This window comes from Rhipicephalus microplus, chromosome 9, assembly GCF_043290135.1.
Source record: "Rhipicephalus microplus isolate Deutch F79 chromosome 9, USDA_Rmic, whole genome shotgun sequence".
Taxonomy (NCBI): Eukaryota; Metazoa; Arthropoda; class Arachnida; order Ixodida; family Ixodidae; genus Rhipicephalus; species Rhipicephalus microplus.
In genome coordinates this window covers 50,709,946-50,728,664 of record NC_134708.1, presented here as the reverse complement: position 1 = coordinate 50,728,664, position 18,719 = coordinate 50,709,946, and the positions used below count along the sequence as shown (strand labels likewise).

At 45.7% G+C, this 18,719-nt stretch overlaps 1 long non-coding RNA gene across 1 annotated transcript in view; it reads right to left on the bottom strand.

Annotated features, from left to right (window-relative positions):
• Positions 1–744: 744 nt before the first annotated feature.
• LOC142771772 (uncharacterized) overlaps positions 745–18,719 on the bottom strand; it is a 29,685-nt gene continuing 11,710 nt past the window's right edge. Inside the window, exon 2 of the long non-coding RNA XR_012886134.1 lies at positions 745–4,601. This is a non-coding gene — a long non-coding RNA (uncharacterized LOC142771772). The remainder of the gene's footprint in view (positions 4,602–18,719) is intronic.

Here is an 18,719-nt window from a genome sequence, read left to right as displayed (position 1 = left end):
ACGAGTGAAAGTGCCACGCATTGAGTAAGACTTGCCAGGCTGGATGGCGACGATGCATCGCCTGGTTGGAACTGGACCCGTGCGTGGAGAGAGCTTGCCATGCATGGCGCAAGATACACCGGCGCCACTGGGCTAGGTGACGTCCTTGAGGAGAAGGCATCGGGCGGGCTCCCTTGCTGGCCTTGACAGAGATAGCATTTGCAGAGACAATGACGTTCGTTCTGGGCTCTCAGGCGTAACACTACTTAGATTAATCACATTAATCAGAACATGAGATGTAGAAGCACATAAAAGTTTGAGCACATGTACTGGTATCAAAATACTTAGTTGAACATCTACACGAGTGTCACACAGCAGTACGAGATTTGAATATTCTGAGAGGAAAATTAAAACGCACAGTATTTCCTTGCTTATCTTAAAGGAGTACAAACATGGTAATGTACACTTTTTCTGTGTAAATCAAAAGCCACACCTGGAAAAATAGGGAAGCAAGTGTGAGTGCGTACTGAAATATACACTAGAACAAATCTTTAAAAGGTACGTACCGTTCGAACTGCACCCTGACTATATAACATGGCACGAAGTTCTCGTCCTGTGCTTGACAAAATATCGTGACATTTTCATTTCAAGGCTGTACATAAACAAAGAACATACTTTGCACCAGCATCACATTCACGCCATCAATTACAATATACTTGTTTTCTTCTTTTTTATCACTATAATAAACAGCTGAAACGAGTGACCTTAAAAGAATAGCAATTTACTATAATAAGGTCCACCACAAATACTCTAACTTTATCTTAGATGTTTTCCATATGCCATCCAATATACAGACATGACTTTTCACAGCTATCAGAACCACAATCGTTGTTCATTTTTTAAAGGAGGGGCACTAAAGGCAAATATTAGGTCAATGTTGATGATTGAAATAGCCATCCAGAAACTTATTAGTAAAACACTTGTACCAAGGATACGCTTGTATTTTAAAAAATAAAATCACATTTTAATAGACTGTGTTGCATTAGCGCATTTTAAATCCTCCACCTAAAAGTGGACCGTCGGACATCACTGTTACAATGCCAAAGGTTGACAGCTTTTACTACGCCGACACAAGTACCATCAGAGCGACAGTGGCTAGAGCAACACTAGCAACCACAGTCTACAAAAGTTTTCTGCCATCTCAGAGGTCATGCATCTGCTTGGTTGGTTCAACTGGGCTCTGCTAGATGGGACCGCCTATCTAGCCTAACTAGCTGAAAACTCTGCTTTTGAACCACTCGCACTATTCCCCACAGTAACGCCAGGCAGTTTTTTTTATATAAATCAAGCCGAAATGGACAAGCATCACTCTATTATGTCACTTGACGCACAGAAACCTTTTTATTTATTGCAGCTAGTTTGATTAGTAGTGAATAATATGAGCCAAACACTCTCATGTCATCAAAACCATTTTGTAAATGCCCCACTCTTGACACATGTCAAGTGATACATTTAGCTTGATGTCTTGCTAAGCAACGAACTGCTGTCAATAATATTGCTGCTTTCGATGTCATACTTTGAGCGTTCACTCCGACATAAATCATCATTTGCCTTTAGTGCCCTTTTAAAGCACCCCATCGCAGTTCTCCAAGTGATGCATTCACATCTTCAATGCACCGGAATCATCTTACTCCATCAACCAATCAATCAATCAATCAGAATTTATTTTGAGCTTCAAAGACATTCAATGGTGCTTGGTGGGTACAGACAAAAAAGCCAAAGATGAGCCTTGACAGGGTCCTCAAGATCGGGCTTGGCAAACATGGCATACAGAATATACAGTAAAGAAAAAAAAACAGGCACGTGGCAATTCTTTTCACTGGAACACAAATGAGCTAATAAAACTGAAAAATGTACACAGTAAAAAGGGAAAAAATGTACACAATAAAAACGAAAAAAAAGCAGAGACATTCAATGATACAGATATCAGTTTCAACGTTCTTTTAAAGAGTTTGCATGTGAAAGAGCCCAGATGCAAGAAACAAACTTTCAACAAACATGCGCTCTTTAGTTACTAGTGACGGCAACCTGCTCACAATGTCGCAAAGCACATTCAGGACCACGTAAGATTTGGATACACTTGCTATCTCAAGGTGTATTCTTTTTAAGGAAGTATGCATTGTTACTGCAGGAGCACAAAGGGATAGTGGAAGAACCACGTCGGGGATTTGAAATGCTATGCTTTCGAATATCGTAAAGTACACAAAACTGGTTAGTGATCCAAAGATATACCGGAGTTGGCTTGTGACTACTGGCTTCATACTATCTGCTTATAAAGCATGTTCAGGGCACAAAATCCATGCAGAAAACATGACATAAGCCTAGGAATGGTTTGGAAACACTTAAAAAACTAAGTATTTTAGGTACTATGAACACCACCACAGTGATGATGACAAACAAATAAGAAAAAAACTATTACATGTGAAAAAATGTACACTTTCAGATAAGCAACAGAAGTGTAGGTTAAGAAGAAGCTCATTGTGGAAAAAGTTGAGCTAGGAGACCATGCCGGACACTGTGTCTGTCTTGTGAAATTGCATTTGGAGTGAAAAAAAAACAGAGTCCAAGGCAGCAATTCACTCGAGGCAAGGACTACTAGCCATTGCAGGCAGAAACTAGATACAGAGATACCTTAGATTGACAGCCAACTAAAGCCTTTGAGTGATGAATTAAATACCAGCATCTAGGTGAGGATAATTATGTGAACCATTAGGAAATGAAAAAAGTAACTATTCATTATTGTTTTAAAAAAGCATCCATAAAAAAACGGCAGTTTTCTAAATTATTCGGCTTTTCTTCTACAAAAATACACATGCTCCAGAAGTTACAGAAACTAGTCAGACTTTGGCAGAGATAAAGTCATTTAAGGAGACACTAAAGAGCAAAACTATTTTGGCATATCAGTAAAGTACGACTTCACAATCCTGAAAACACCGCTATTACCACGACATCATGTTTAGTAACTGAGACAATGCACAAAAAAGAAAAAGAAAAATGCGGGTAGTGACGCCTCTTTGAGATTCGACACCAAACACAGTGACGTAAGAAATTTTGAAGGCATCTACTATATAGCTTCCAATTGATAAAAATGAAGTAAATTTTAAACTGTTGGTGCCACAGACATAGCAAATGATGTTTTAGAAAATTTTGTCGAGCCAATGACGAAAAAATACCGGTAATACATTCTGAATTTCTTCTGTAATGCAGAGGTTTTGGCGCGAAATTTAAAAAATGCCAGCCCTGCGCGGAAGGTGCAGCACAGTCACAGCAAAAGCTAGAAGAGCGGCCTTTCAAAGCCTTTTCTAAACATTCATTGGGTAACTGCTGCGGGAACACTATCCGGAAACTCACTTACATCAAATAATAATCATTTCTGGCTACTAGACCAGCATTCGCTATGTTCTTCTAAGAAGCGTTGTATCCGATAAACACTTGCAAGGAATTCTCTGCCAATTTTTCATGCAGTGGTTGACGAGGAATTCATGCCTCAAGTGGGTGAGTGCCAAAGTTAATAGGTGATCAAAAATAAGCTTTTGTAATGGGTTGGAGCATCGGATGCCCCAATCCTTGTGCTATATTCGCATTGTGTGACACCTCGTTGTTTTTTTGCTGTTCTAAAGCACTTTATCACTGATGTTAACACAATTCCTTTCCCCACTTTAAGCCTGCCTAAGGCAAGTTAGTGAACAAGTCCCAAGAACTGCTGTTGCTCAGTCATAGAATACTGGGCTGGCCTTGGCAGCGGACCTTGGTTCGAGCCCCATTGTGTCTTTGGTGGTAGGTTTTTTTTTCTTATTTCGGTATAGTAGTTACGGACACTGGTGGCAGCGGACAATTACATCGCTGCATGTGACCCGAGTTTTGATCTCATAACAGCTTTAATAAGAGCTTCAAAAAAAATAATGAACATTTGATAGTGACACATATGGCATTAGATTTCTCAGAGTGCAGTTTTTTAATCTAAACCAAGTCCTTGGTCCTCTTTAGTGTCCCTTTAACATGTCCCCTTACAATGCTGGCTTAAAAAATTTCATAATGCACTATCAGAAGAAAATATTGTACACTCCCTTAGACTACCCACCGACATACTCCCTAAGGACAACGCAAAATCAAGGCGCTACAACGTTGCCAACATTCAAGGAGGCAATCCTAAATGTGAGCATGACCGCTACTGGGCCAATGGTTGAGTGGCATGCCGTGCCACAAATGTCACTCACAGCATGCTTTCAAACAGGACGTGCAAAGCCGGCTGTAGAAGCTCCGCATGTGGACTTGGCTTCAATCTTGACTGCAGCTTTCACGGAAATTGAGCAGGCAGAGGGTGGAAATTGTTAGGAAGTCACTGGCAATGTTTGAAGCTGTCAAACTGATTGGGCGCGGCTTGAGGAGCTTTCAAGGTGCTGGCGGCACCACAGTCCAGTCAGAAGTTTTCATGCATGCCTAAAACTGTTGCACTGGTATTAAACCAAAAGTTCTAAAACACACAAGTAACCTATTTAAACAGTTGTCCATTCTTACATTTGTGCTGGGTCAAAATAAGCGTCACTAATCCAAACTTTACCCTGAAAAATAAACGAAACAATGGCTTGTAGAACTATCCACAATTTAGAAAAAATTGCTCACATCATGCTGAAAAATACACTTCATTGCTAAGACGTGTCTGTGGAGGGATGAATTAAATGTATATCTGATATTGGATATAAAATGTTGGATATCCGATTTCGGAGCTTGTTTTCCCATATATTCCCACTTCAAGATTTACCCGAGATGTTTATAAACAGCTCCAGCAATGAAAACTACGTCTCTGGAATATCGAATAAAATAAAATTTTCAGTAGTTGTCCATAACAGGGAACAATTTGTTAACATAGCGTGCGGCCAAGAACGCCATTTCAGGCTTTGCAATGTTAAAAAAATTAAAGACTTACCCATTTATTTTACACAATACTTTTAGGCTGAGCATCTTTCTTGTTTCAGTAATTCCTTAATATTTCTATTGTGTATGATAATATTATACTAATATCAGCATGTTATCACTACATCAGTGATGCCACTTATCTGTTCACAGGTATGAATGTACAGCGTACAACAAAAGTTTCCAGACCACGCGAGCACGTGCCAAACTGCTTGTCTGTGCCACCTTATGGTGCGCCATCCATTGTAGCCTGCAGGGCTAGGCCGAAAACTGGTCTTTTTATTATCCACTGGTGTTTCAATTTTCCTTAGCTGCATTGTACATTGTTAGTTCACAGTTTTCACACGAAGTGTTCATCTGCCGTATGACTGTCGCATTTCTATTTTACAGCTAGTTCAAAGGTACTCATGGCGAGATCAGGCTATGGGTGGCAGCACCGTTTCTGTCGAAGAGTTCATAGGCGGTCGGCGGCATGTATACTAATACAGGCAGCAACGCCTTGTTGCGTGCGGTTTGAGCCAATTGTCGTCGAGTATAATACCCTGACCACAGTTAACTAACAATATCTATGCTCTCCTCTTCGGAATCGATGCACGAAGCCTATGCAATGTTACCACTACCTGGTAGTAAAGCACATTCTGTCTTTTAAAGGAAGGCTGGCGCAGAGTGACTGTCGGCATCCTTTTGAACTAAATAACGCTTTTGCTGTGAAGTTTGTACGTGTTTAACTTGTGTTTTGCCTGCTATATATGCACTGCTGTAGCATAACTGAACTGCTTATTTACTTCTTTATCATTTGCATATGATGAAAAAGAGAGAAAGAAAGATCATTCAAAACCTGCATATCTGTGCAATCAGTTCAGTACCACCGTTCGCACTTGTACGCATATATGCTTTGTTTTCACATTCTGTTAAGCATGAAATTTGGTACATTCAATAGGTCTAGTCAGGAAAGCTTAGTGGCCGACAGTGCTTTGTGCTACAACAAGGGTCTCGTTATTTTATGGAACAAGCATGTTTTTTTTTTCTTTTCAAACAAAAAATAATTGTTTGCCTTCCATCGGTCAATAAAAATGTCACACAAACACTCAAGACAATGTAGTAAAGATTAGACTTTCAGTGAAACTATTCAACTATAAATGTAAGGCATGCCGTCTGAATTAATTTTGAACACCTGGGCTCTTTAAAGCTTTTCTAAATCTAAGCACACCGTTGCGCACAGCAACTCCGTTTTAGGTACACATTACGAACCGAAGTGCCTCAGTTTATGTGATATTAATATTTCTATGCAGTGGTACCATGTCCAGATAAACACACCTAAGGCTCCTCACACAATCGATAAACTACAGTGCCATAGTTGTGCACCTACCAACAGCGCGAAAGGCGTAGAGCATTGTTTTCATTTACAACTGAGTCTCTGAAATGCCACATTCACACGCATTTATAAGTCCTCGTGTTACAGAAGATGCATAGATCATTTCACGATGTGCTTAAAGAAGAAAGCGACACCAACTCTAAAATCATTCTGGTGAATAAAGAGTACGACAAAAATAAACAGCGCTTTGGGAAGTTACACTTGCCAATCTCAGTACAATGCATCAGCAGCAGAACAAGGTGAAATTCTTTCGTACGCCGTTTGAGGCACACGTACAAGCAGTTGCACTCGCGCTGAAAACGCCAGACAATTCAACCTTTGAGGATATGCATGAGCTGCACACACGTAAAAACATGACGTGGCTAGCAGACGACGCACCGAGCAACCTACACTTGCCCACTATAGCCAGTTACAGCCATGCAGTCACCAGCCAGTTGCCGCCAGGCTCGATCTCGCGGCCAATCATAATGTGCCTCCAAAAGCGTTCCATTGGCTAGGTATCACTTTGCGATAAAGACTGCAATTGATAACAGTTACACTCATCGACTGCTTAGAAGACAGAAGTACGTAGATGCAGATGCCAGAAAAGCACACCGAGGAAAAAAAGGTGAAAATTATTTGTGCCCGGTTAGAAAAGACAAAGGTCATATTCAGAGAGGCACATCACAGTCTATAGTCTGCCATTGCCACGGTGGCGGGTATGCTACAGGAGCCATTAAACTGTGTTCAAGTGAGACTCCAGTTTCCTCAGCTAGACTCTTCAGGCGAACTGAGAAGGGCTGCCTCATTGAAGGCCTGTTTTGAAACAGAATTGAGCTTGACAAATCATTAATAGTAGAGTGTGAGGGGTGCTTCTTATCTGCTTTCACCTTAAGAAAATAAACAAAGGACATGTAAGTTCTCTGCAGATGAAGCGACCACACTCATTTGACTCAACGTAAAGGCTTTCTACGGGGCTGGTGCGAAAAGCACCCGTAGAAAGGCGGATGCCCAAATGGTGCACGGGGTCCAGCATCTTCAAAGCACTTTGAGTTGAAGACTGATAAACAACGGCCCCATAATCTAAGCGGGTGCGAATGAGGCTTCGATACAGATTCATGAGGCATTGCCTATCACTACCCCAAGTAGTACGTGACAATACTTTTATAACATTCATGGCTTTTAAACGTTTTGTTTTTAAATACCTGATGTGCGGTACGAAGGTCAACTTGTTGTCCAAGATTAATCCTAAGAATTTATGCTCCGTATTAACAGACAGACGTTGACCGTTCAGTTCAATGTCGGGTTTTGAGTGCATGCCTCTCTTTCGAGAGAACAAAGACACACGTGCTTTTTTGTGGGTTAAGTCGAAATGCGTTTTCATCTGCCCATTTGGAGATCTTGTTTAAACCCAGCTGAACCTGCCGCTCACACATTGCCAAGTTGCATGACTTGAAGCCAAGCTGAACGTCGTCGACATATGTACAATAGAACATATTGCTGGGGATAGACAAGTGCAAGGAATTCATTTTGATAATAAAAAGTGTGCAACTAAGTACACCACCTTGTGGCACGCCTGTTTCCTGGACAAATGTTTGGGAGAGAACACTGCCCACACGGACACGGAATGTACGGTTCGACAGGTAACTTTCGATTATGTGAAACATTCTTCCGCGCACACCAAGGTGAGACAGGTCTCTTAGAATTCCAAAACGCCATGTTGTATCATAAGCCTTTTCGATATCGAGGAACACAGAGAGAAAATATTGTTTATGGACGAAGGCGTCTCTGATCTGTGCCTCGATACGAACAAGGTGGTCTGTGGTGGATCTACTTTCCCGAAACCCGCACTGAAATGGGTCGAGCAAATTGTTTGTTTCAAGGATATGTACAAGTCGGCAGTTTATCATTTTTTCGAAGACTTTGCACAAGCAGCTTGTAAGTGCAATAAGCCTATAACTTGAAGCTAAAGAAGGGTCCTTGCCCTCTTTCAAAATGGGAATAATAATAGCCTCTTTCCAGGAGATAGGGATAGTGCCGGAAAACCAGATAGCATTGTACAAACAGAGTAGGGTTTTTCGTGTTTCTGCTGGTAGGTTTTTTAACATTTCATACACAACACGGTCAGAACCTGGGGCAGAAGTACTGCAGGAGTTTAGAGATGTTCGGAGCTCAGCTAGACTGAAAGCTTGGTTATATGCCTCGTATCTAGTGGTTTTATGTTTGAGTTTCCGCTCTTCTATTCTTGTTCTGTATTTTTGGAAAGTGTCAGTATAGTGAGACGAGCTAGATACCCGTTCAAAGTGTGCACCGAGGAAGTTTGCCTGATCTTCCAAGGTATCAGCCTGAGTGTTTACGAGTGGGAGTGAGTGTACTTTTCTTCCTGCTACCCTACGAACCATGTTCCAGACTTTGGCCTCTTGTGTATATGAATTTATACCTGATAAAAACTTGTGCCAACTTTCTCTTCTGGCCTGCCGACGCGTTCTCCTGCCTCGAGATTTTATTTTATTAAAGCTCTCAAGGTTTTCTGCTGTCGGCGAGTTCCGCAGCAATCTCCATGCCCTGTTCTGTTCCTTTCGCGCATTCTGACACTCAGTGTTCCACCACGGGACATGTCGTTTGCCGGGCAGTCCAGACGTTTGTGAAATGCACTTGGCTGCTGCGTCAGTAAGAAAGGCCGTGAAGTACTGCACAGCTTCATCTATGCCTAATCCGCATATGTCAGTCCAATTTAAGTGAGTAAGCTTTTGAAATTGTTCCCAGTCGGCTTTGTTTACCAGCCATTTGGGAAAATGTGGAGGACATTCATATATTATTGGTGTACTCAAAACTAAAGGAAAATGGTCACTCCCGTATGGATTTTTTATGACTTTCCACTGAAGCAATGGTACAAGTGAATGAGATGCGATACTCAGGTTCATGGAAGAGTAAGTTTTGTTGGCAAGGTTATAGTATGTTGCCTCTTTCCTATTCAATGGACAAGCACCTGATGAAATGAGGAATTGTTCAATGAGACGACCTCGTGCATCACAGCGAGAATCACCCCACAGACCATTATGTGCGTTCAGGTCCCCAAGGAACAGATAAGGTTCAGGTAGTTCGTCTATTAAGGACTGGAACTGAAGTTTTTCAAGACGGTGGTGCGGAGGTATGTACAAAGAGCAGACAGTGACAAGTTTGTTTAGAATAACTGCTCGGACAGCCACCGCCTCGAGGGAAGTTTTAAGGGGTAATTGTGTGCATGCTATCCCTTGACTAACTATAACCGCTACACCACCAGATGATGGCATGGCATCATCTCTATCCTTTCGGAAGATTACGTATTTACGTAAAAAGTTTGTGTTTGTTCGTTTTAAGTGTGTCTCTTGTACACACAGCACTCTTGGATTGTATTCATGGAGGAGTTCTTGTAAGTCATAAAGGTTTCGAAGAAGGCCTCGGATGTTCCACTGTAATATTTCTGTCTGCATATTAAAAGAAGAGATGCTGCTGTGTGTGTACAGAGTGTTAGAGTGAGCTTGTTATTTTAGGTGGCAGGACGGTCGTCCGGCCCCGTTATTGGTTTTTTATTTTTCTTGGCGCGCTCCAAGGAGGCGCGCCGCTTTTTCGGTACCAAGGGTACCGTTGTATCCATTGCCTCCTCAGAGGCACTGGATGCCCGCACATGCGAGCTGGTGGTTCAGATTTCAGGCCTCGCCTGGTGAGGTGAGGCCTTGAGACCAGAAGATCCTGGAGTCTCCGACCTCAATTTGCTTGAAGGCGGAGTAGACTGAACTACTGCCGCCTTGGGGGCAGGCGCCACAGCCGACGGCTCGCTCTGCGCTGGCCGAAGGAGTGGCGAGGGCTGGTGCGGCATTGCCCCCGACGCGCCGCATCAGCATATGTTGCGCCGTAAAATGGCGACACTCTTCGTCTTGCTTCTTTGAATGTGATGTTTTCTTTTACTTTAAGAGTGATTATTTCTTTTTCTTTCTTCCAGTTAGGACACGAACGCGAATACGCGGCGTGTTCCCCGTCACAATTCACGCAGTGATGCGTAGTAACACCGTTATCAGATGTGTGGCCGTGGCTACCACATCTTGCACAAGTTTCCTCACCCCGGCAGTTCTGCGAGCCATGACCAAATCGTTGACATTTATAACACCGTCTTGGATTGGGAATGTAGGGACGGACAGAGAGGTTGATGTAGCCTGTGTCTATAGATGAAGGCAGTGTGCTAGATGCAAAAGTGAGTATTAAATGTTTGGTAGGTATTTCTTTGTTGTCGCGTCTGATGTTGATTCGTTTCACATCCGTGACATTTTGCTCTTTCCACCCTTCAAGCAGTTCCTGTTCAGACATTTCAAGAAGGTCTGCTTCTGAAACAACTCCGCGTGAGGTGTTCATTTATCTATGAGGTGAAACAGATACTGGGATATTACCAGATGCTACGAGACTGCCAAGTTTTTCATAGTGGTGTTATTCAGGCAGCTCAAGGAGAAGGTCTCCGCTAGCCATCTTTGTAACCTTGTATCCTGAGCCAAAGAGCTCAGTCAGAGATTTAGCAACAAGAAATGGAGATATGGCTCTGGCTTGTTTTGCTGGCTTTTCGCTGAGCACTACATGGAATTTCGGAAAGCATTGTCTGAGTTGGCTGAAAATTGATATTTCATCGGTGCGTCCCCTCTTAAGCGGAAGACGATCTAGGAGAGGGCGAAATGCAGGTGTTCCCATAGTAGTGTACTTTTTTTAGGCAGCAATGGCGACCACCCACCATGGAGTCCAACCAGAGGACGCTGAAGCACTTAATAGCATAAGGCTGCAGACGCCAGCCGTACATTGCCACTATAACCAAATATAACTACTCAAGGTTGAGTAATTACACAAGGTTAACCCTTGCCGCCAGGAAAAATCGGAAGTAAATGGAAGAGAGAAGAAGACAGGATAGATTTAAAGACGAGAAGAGACTAAGATGTAGGAAGAGAGAGATAGGAAAAGGCGACTGCCGATTTCCCCTGGGTGGGTCAGCCCAGGGGTGCCGTCTACGTGAAGCCGGGGCCCAAGGGGTGTGTTGCCTCTGCCGGGGGGCCTTAAAGGTCCAATCACCCAGCATTGGCTCAACCCCCAGGATCCCCTTTTCCCCAGACACGGCAAAGCCACGCATGGCTAGGCGTGGGAGGGAGCCGAAACTCCCCCGTTAGCTCGGGTCCGTGGTGGCGCTACACACCAAACGCCTACTTGCGCAGGCGCCCCTGCGAGGACAACGGAAGCGCTGTCAACAAGGGTAAATATATTTATTTCCCAACAGTTTCGGGAGGGGTCCTCCCTTCATCAGTGGATGAGTTATACTGACATGAACTTCCAAACTTCGTTGCTGCCGCGTCCCTCTCGCCTTGAAAGATGTTTGCGAGAGTGAGAGGGAACTAAAAAAAGGAAAGAAAAAACAAAAAAGGGGAAGAAAAAAAGACGAAAAAGAAAAAAAGAAAGAAAGTAAAAAAGAGGAAGAAACACTGTCAACACTGAGAACGAAAGCAACTGTCCGTGTACGTCCACATACGGTTCTTAACACGTGCTGTTCAGTTCTCGACGTGTGTTGAGCCACCCAAGATTGTCGCCGCGGTGGCAGCAGGGTCCGTGACGGCGTGCATAAAGAAAGGGTTTCCCCTTAATGGGTCGGTCGGCGTGCGGCGGGCGTAAAGAAAGGTTTTCCCTTTGACGGGTCGGTCGGCTCTTTATCTTTAATCTTCGTCCGTTTCTCTTCAATGGTCATCAAGTGGTAGGCGAACGTAAACACTTTGTACGTGCATGTGGAAAAAAGAAAAAAAAGGAAACCAATACGACAGGCAAGTCAGTAGCATGTCTACTGCCGACATTTTCACCGCCACTAGAACCAGCCACGACTTTTTACGTGAACTCATCCATGATATAGTACGTGAAGAGTTGAAAAAGGCTGGTGTAACACCTCATCCTACGGCTAGCTCTATTGCAGCTGTGATCAAGAATGAGCTGCACCAGGCCCTCCGGGACACCTTGCCTCCTGATACAGCTGCGCCAGCTCCTGCTGAATAACGCCGTGGAACAACCTACGCGGAAGCCTTGAATTGCCCTACTGCATCTCCGCCATTATTCGTCCATCCTGTTCCTGCTGTTTCACTCCACTTAGCGCAGCACATACCGTACTACGAAGGCGTGTACATGCCACCGCCCTTGCCCTTTGTCCCTGGCGCTTCTGTCGCCCATCGTTCAGAGCCACCAGTTTAGTACATCGACGATCGGCGCACATCTCCTCGAAAGTCTGGTGTTTGACGCACACCTGATCGCCGACCTCCGTGCTTTCCCTGCGGAGAAGCTGATCACTTGTACCGCCAGTGCCCATATCGCCGCCTTGGGCTTCGCGGCTTCTCTGCGTACTAACCGCCACCCCGTTATGGCCAGAGACCGCGCGAAATTGAAAACTACTTCTCCCAGCAGCATTCACCATCTGCCGGGCGCCACTCGCGCTCGCCATCACCGAGGCGATTTTCATCAACGCCCCAGCGGTATTCTACCACACGGTTTCCCAGCCGCCGCCGGGAAAACTGACCCAAGCAACCTCTAGGGGTGGGGTCTCTGAACGTCGAAGCGCTGAAGACCTCCTATTGACGCAGAACCGTACAGAAACAGGTCCGACATCACATACTGCTGCAAAGGATGGCCGACTTTCACTCGACATAGCAGTGACAATTGATGGTTGTGCAGTTAATGCATTAGTGGACACCGGTGCCGACTATTCCATACTGAGCGGGAAACTGACAACACAGCTGAAGAAAGTCATCACGCCGTGGCATAACTCACAGATTCGGACAGCTGGTGGCCACGACGTTACTCCACTGGGTGCCTGCACAACTAGAGTACAGATTCGAGGGTATACATTCGTGGCAAGCTGCCTTGTTCTACGCAAATGCTCCCATGACGTCATTCTCGGAGTTGACCTTCTACAGGAAAATGGAGCTATTGTGGATCTGCAAGAGGGCCGCGTCACGTTCTCAGCCCAGCGAGCAATCAACGTGCAGGATGACGGAAGGCGTGTCCACGTACTCCGTATTTCTGAACAGAGCAAGACGCTTCCCCCACGAGCAAGTGTTCTAGTCGACTTAGCATGCTGTGGTTTGGGCAATGGTGATGTGGTGGCCGAAACAAATTTAGAACACCTTCTGCAGCAAGGCATTTGCGTAGCTAGAAGTGTAATACACCTTCGTGATGACCGATCTAAATTGCTCGTAACCAACTTTAGCAACGAGCATCGACATCTGTTTCGTGACACTTCGATAGTGTTTCCCCATGAAGTAGCAAAGGTCACCAACTGTCTCACGTCAGAACTAGTGGATACCGCCGACACGTCAATGAGTAATATTGGCATCAATCCTGATCTGTCCACCGATAACCAGACTGCGCTACGAGTGCTCTTGCTCGAGTTCAGGTCTTGCTTCGCAAGTTGCTCAAAGATCCGCCAGGCGTCCATCACTCAACACAGGATCATCACGAACGTACGAGGACACACACCCGATACGCCAGAACCCCTGCCGCGTGTCAGCTAAAGAACGTGAAGCCATACGTACGCAAGTCAGCGATATGCTTGACGATAGCGTTATTGAACCATCTAACAGCTCGTGGTCATCTCAAGTCGTAATTGTCAAAAGGAAGGACGGGTCGCTACGCTTCTGCATCGACTACCGAAAGCTTAACAACGTGACCAAAAAGGATTTGTATCCGCTGCCGTGTATCGACGATTCACTGGATAGACTTCGTCGTGCTCATTATTTCACTTCTCTCGATCTCAAAAGCGGGTAATGGCAAATCGAGGTAGATCAGCGAGACCGTGAGAAAACAGCCTTCGTGACTGACGGCCTATACGAGTTTCGAGTGGTCCCTTTTGGCATGTGTTCAGCGCCGGCAACTTTCCAGCCAATGATGGAACAAATGATGGACTGAATAAGACCCTCGCAGACATGATCTCAATGTACATCAACGTACAGCACAAAACATGGGACCGGATCTAACCTTACGTGATCTTCGCGTATAATACCGCCGTGCAAGAGACCACGGGATTCACGCCATTTCGGCTTCTCTACGGCCGCAAAGTGCAGACCATGCTAGACTCTATGCTACCGTGGCAAGACGAAGACGAGTTGGGAACTGACGCCGAAGAATTCGCAGAGTGTGCCGAGGATGCCCAGCAGCTGGCGTGACTGCACATCTGCCAGCAACAGCAGGCAGACGACGACGCTACAACACCCGCCACAGAGAAGTGTTTTACAACCCCGGAGATCAAGTTTGGGTGTGGACGCCCATCCGCCGCTGTGGCCTTAGCGAAAAGTTACTGAGCCGGTACATTGGCCCATATAAAGTGTTACGCCGCGCCAGTGACGTGAACTACGAAGTGGTTCCGGACTTAACGCCCCATGCACGGAGAAGGACAGGACTGAGGCAGGACGTCGTTCATGTGTTACGCATGAAACCATTTATTGCGCGTTGCTCGTAACTTTTCCTTTACTGTACAGCATTCTTTGTATTTCTTTTTGTTTATTTTTGTGAACTTTCTTTCTTGTTCATTGACGTTTCTTATATTGGCACGCTCTTCAATTTCTACTTTCACTTTATCCGAATTTCCATTTTTTTTTACGTGCCTATGTAGTAGCATCGCGGCGCTGCTATGTCTTCTTCGTTCCTCTTTTTGGGACTCCTTTTTTTTTTTACTTTTCGGAAGGGGGATAATGCTACCAGTACTTAGTGGGACGACAGCATGAGCGGCTCTCAATCTGGAGGAAAAAAAGATCGCGTGCTTCTTCTCTGCTCGAGAGCCAGCCATGACTGACGCATCATCCTAGATCTAGCTACTCGGTGGTTTAATAAATTTGTCAGTACTTGCGACTTATCGTGACAATATGAGCACAAGCCTACGAAGCTACGGAGCTCCTTTAGGGTGGTAGGCTTGGGGTACTCGGCAATGGCACGCAGTTTGGCAGGGTCCGGCGATATTCCTTCTTTCGAGACGACGTGGCTGAGAATTGTGAGTTTGTGGGCGCCAAAATGACATTTTTTGAAGTTGAGTTGCAACCCAGCTGCTGTAAGGCACTGGAGAACTTGTTCCAAACGAGAAAGATGAGTTTCGAAATTTGCAGAGAAGACAACTATGTCGTCTAAATAGCAAAGACAAATGTGCCATTCAAGTCCCCTGAGGACCCTGTCGATCATCCTTTAAAATGTCGCCGGCACATTGCAAAGGCTGAAGGGCATTACATTAAAATCATATAAGCCGTCAGGGGTCACAAACGCCGTTTTTGGACGGTCTGGTTCGGCCATTGGCACTTGCCAATATCCAGAGCGAAGATCCAATAAAGGGAAAAACTCCGCACCTTGAAGGCAATCCAGGGCGTCATTAATGCGTGGCAGGGGATAAACATCCTTGCGTCTGATCTTGTTTAGTCGCCGATAATCTACGCAAAACCTAATGGAGCCATCTTTGTTTCGCACCAGCAACACTGGCGAAGCCCAAGGACAGTGTGAGTGTTGAATGACATCACGTTAGAGCACCTCATCGACGTGTTTAGTGATGACGTCACGCTCAGCCTGCGAGACACGGTAGGGGCGCTGACGAAGTGGCTTATAATGACCGGTGTCGATATGGTGAGCGAACACTGACGTGGTCAAAGGATGCACGGAAACGGTCAGGTAGTTGAATGAGCTGATTGCGCTGGTCTTGCGAAAGCCCGGTGTCCACGCTGCGCGACAGAGCGTCTTCGTCAGGTAGTGACGGTGCGGTGGCAGTCGTGACGGCATCCACGGACATCGGCGTCGTATCGGAAGGGGCATCGAAAGGAAAGATGGCATCATAAACCTCAAGATGCCCAATACATTTGCCATGTAATAAGGTAGCGGGACAAGGGAACAGATTTCACATGTACACGGCACTGGAACCATCGGGAAGTGTTAGACGGCAAACGGGACGACAAGGTTCTGGCGACGAGCGCATTCTTGCGATGGTATAAAGACGGCAGTTGAATCAGGGACAGAGTTGCATAAAATAGACACCACGGTGACCGAAAAAACAGAGATGACGACGTCAGTGGCAATGGTCACCTTTTTAGGTGAGCAAGGGAGATCTATGAATGTTGTGCTGAATGGAAACAAAATGAGTTGTGCACGGGCGCAGTCGACAACCGCATGATTAGTGGAAAGAAAGTTCTATCCCAGGATGATTTCATGAGACGCATGCGGAAGGACGACAAATTCAACGATGTACAGCACCCCCTGAATCACAACACGAACAGTGCATGTGGCAGAAGGCTGGACATGCTGCGAACTCATTGTGCGTAAGGAAATATCAACCAGTGGAGTCGTCACTTTGTTCAGTTTGCGGCATAACACTTCAGTGATTATACGAATAGCGGCAGCTGTGTCGAGAGGAGCAGTTGTGGCGAAATCGTCCACAAACACGGCAATCTCAATAGGGGGCGAAAGTTGAGGTCTTGGAAATTCTGCCGGTGGCACAGTTTTAGCCTCGGGAACTGCGACTTAGTTTTCCTCCTGGGCGTGGTTGGAACGGCTAAGCATGGGAGAAGGAGACCGAAGACGGGTTGAAGGAGATCGACGTGGGCTGAAGTCTGGTCGACGTGAGCGGAGGTCAGGTGCATCAGGTGTAAAATGTGATTCTGGTTGCCGAGGAATATTGCCGCATGTCGAGCCTCGTTAAAATAGAATCTACGGCGACGACACTAGCGCGCGACATGCCCTAGAATACCACAGTTGTAGCAGACAGGCCGGTTATCCAGACTACGCCAAGAGTTAACGGTGCTCGAGGTGGCGAGAAGGGTTGATTTACCGGATAAACTGAAACAGGCGACCTGTAGTAGTTGGTGGCTGGACTGTATGAAGAAAGCGGTGGTTGGGCAGGAGGTCGACAGACAGCTTCTGCATAAGTCAGCGGTGCAGTACCTGATATTGGGGACGTGGGCGAAGGGAGAGCCTCGGCAACTTGCGTCTGAATAGCACGGCGAAGTGAGTGGTCTAGTGCTATGGGGGTCTCGTTGATGGTGGCCAGAAGAGAGAGCTGTTGAGCAACTTCTTCGTGGATGTACTGTTGAATTTTAGGCATCAATACGATGTAGTCTGGGCTACTTCTTTTGCACTTCAAAGCCGAAATATCTGCTGTTTGCGTATTAGCGAACGTGTAGAAATTCGCTGCTTGGGCAGCTCATCAAAACTTTGGCAGAGCTGAATCACGGCTGTGACGATTTGTGGGTCTTTGGCCACAAGCATATGAAAAGCGTCGTCATCAATGCCTTTCATTATATGCTTTATTCTATCAGCCTCCGTCATCCTCGCATCCACTCGCCTACAGAGGCCGATCACATCCTCAATGTAGCTCGTGAAGCTCTCACCGTTTCGCTGAAATTGTTCCCACAGGCCAAGTTCAGCGCGAAGCTTGCACATAGCTGGAAGACCGAAAAACGAGGTCACGGTCTCTATGAAAACCGACCAGGTGGGGATGTCGGCTTGGTGGTTGGTGAACCATAGGTTGGCCAAATCTGTCAGGTAGAAGATGACGTGAGTCAGCTACGCAGGGTGATCCTACTTGTTAATCGCGCTGGCACGTTCGTACTCTGCCAGCCAGTCCTCGACATCGTGATCTTCAATGCCGTTGTAGACTGGTGGGTCACGCAAACGAAGTACACCAGGGCACATGAGAGGCGGCGACGTGGAAGAAGCTTGTGGGGGATCGACACGCTCGGTCATTGCGGAATCGGATGGTAGCTTACGGCTGCAGAGCTCCAGGATGTTACCCAGCACGTTTCCACCAAATGCAACCAGGAGTTCACGTAAAAACACTTGTTATTAATCAACAAGTATTAGCCGCAACAAGCTGGTACAGGCAGGAACCGAGCAAGCACGAGCCACACGGACGTCAACGTCTTCTTTCACGCTGGCGCAAAGCTGGCGCCATATGCTCCAGTACAATATATATAAGCAACGTTTTGGCTACAAGACACTTTTTTCTTGCCGAGCCTCTGCCCCACAACACAGGTCAGACTGATGATGATGAGTAGGTACATATGATGACGCGTATGAATAATGCTCACACTTATTTTCCCCCCACGCGTGAGCGGCCAGCCCGAACGCGTCTTAGACGGAAACAGAACGTATAACGCATGGCTTCAGGCGCGATATGTGGACAATTTTCGAACCATGACAACGACGATCCGAAGAAAGGTCGGTGGGAGTGACACGATAGTTCACTGCGGACGTTTGTTCATTGATTGTATAGGGTCCAATGAAGCGTGACTGAAACTTGTCACACAATCCTGGAGTACGAATGGTGGTCCAAAACAACATTTCATCCCCCGGACTCAAGGAGACATCGCGATGAGAGCTGTCATAGCGTTGCTTGCGG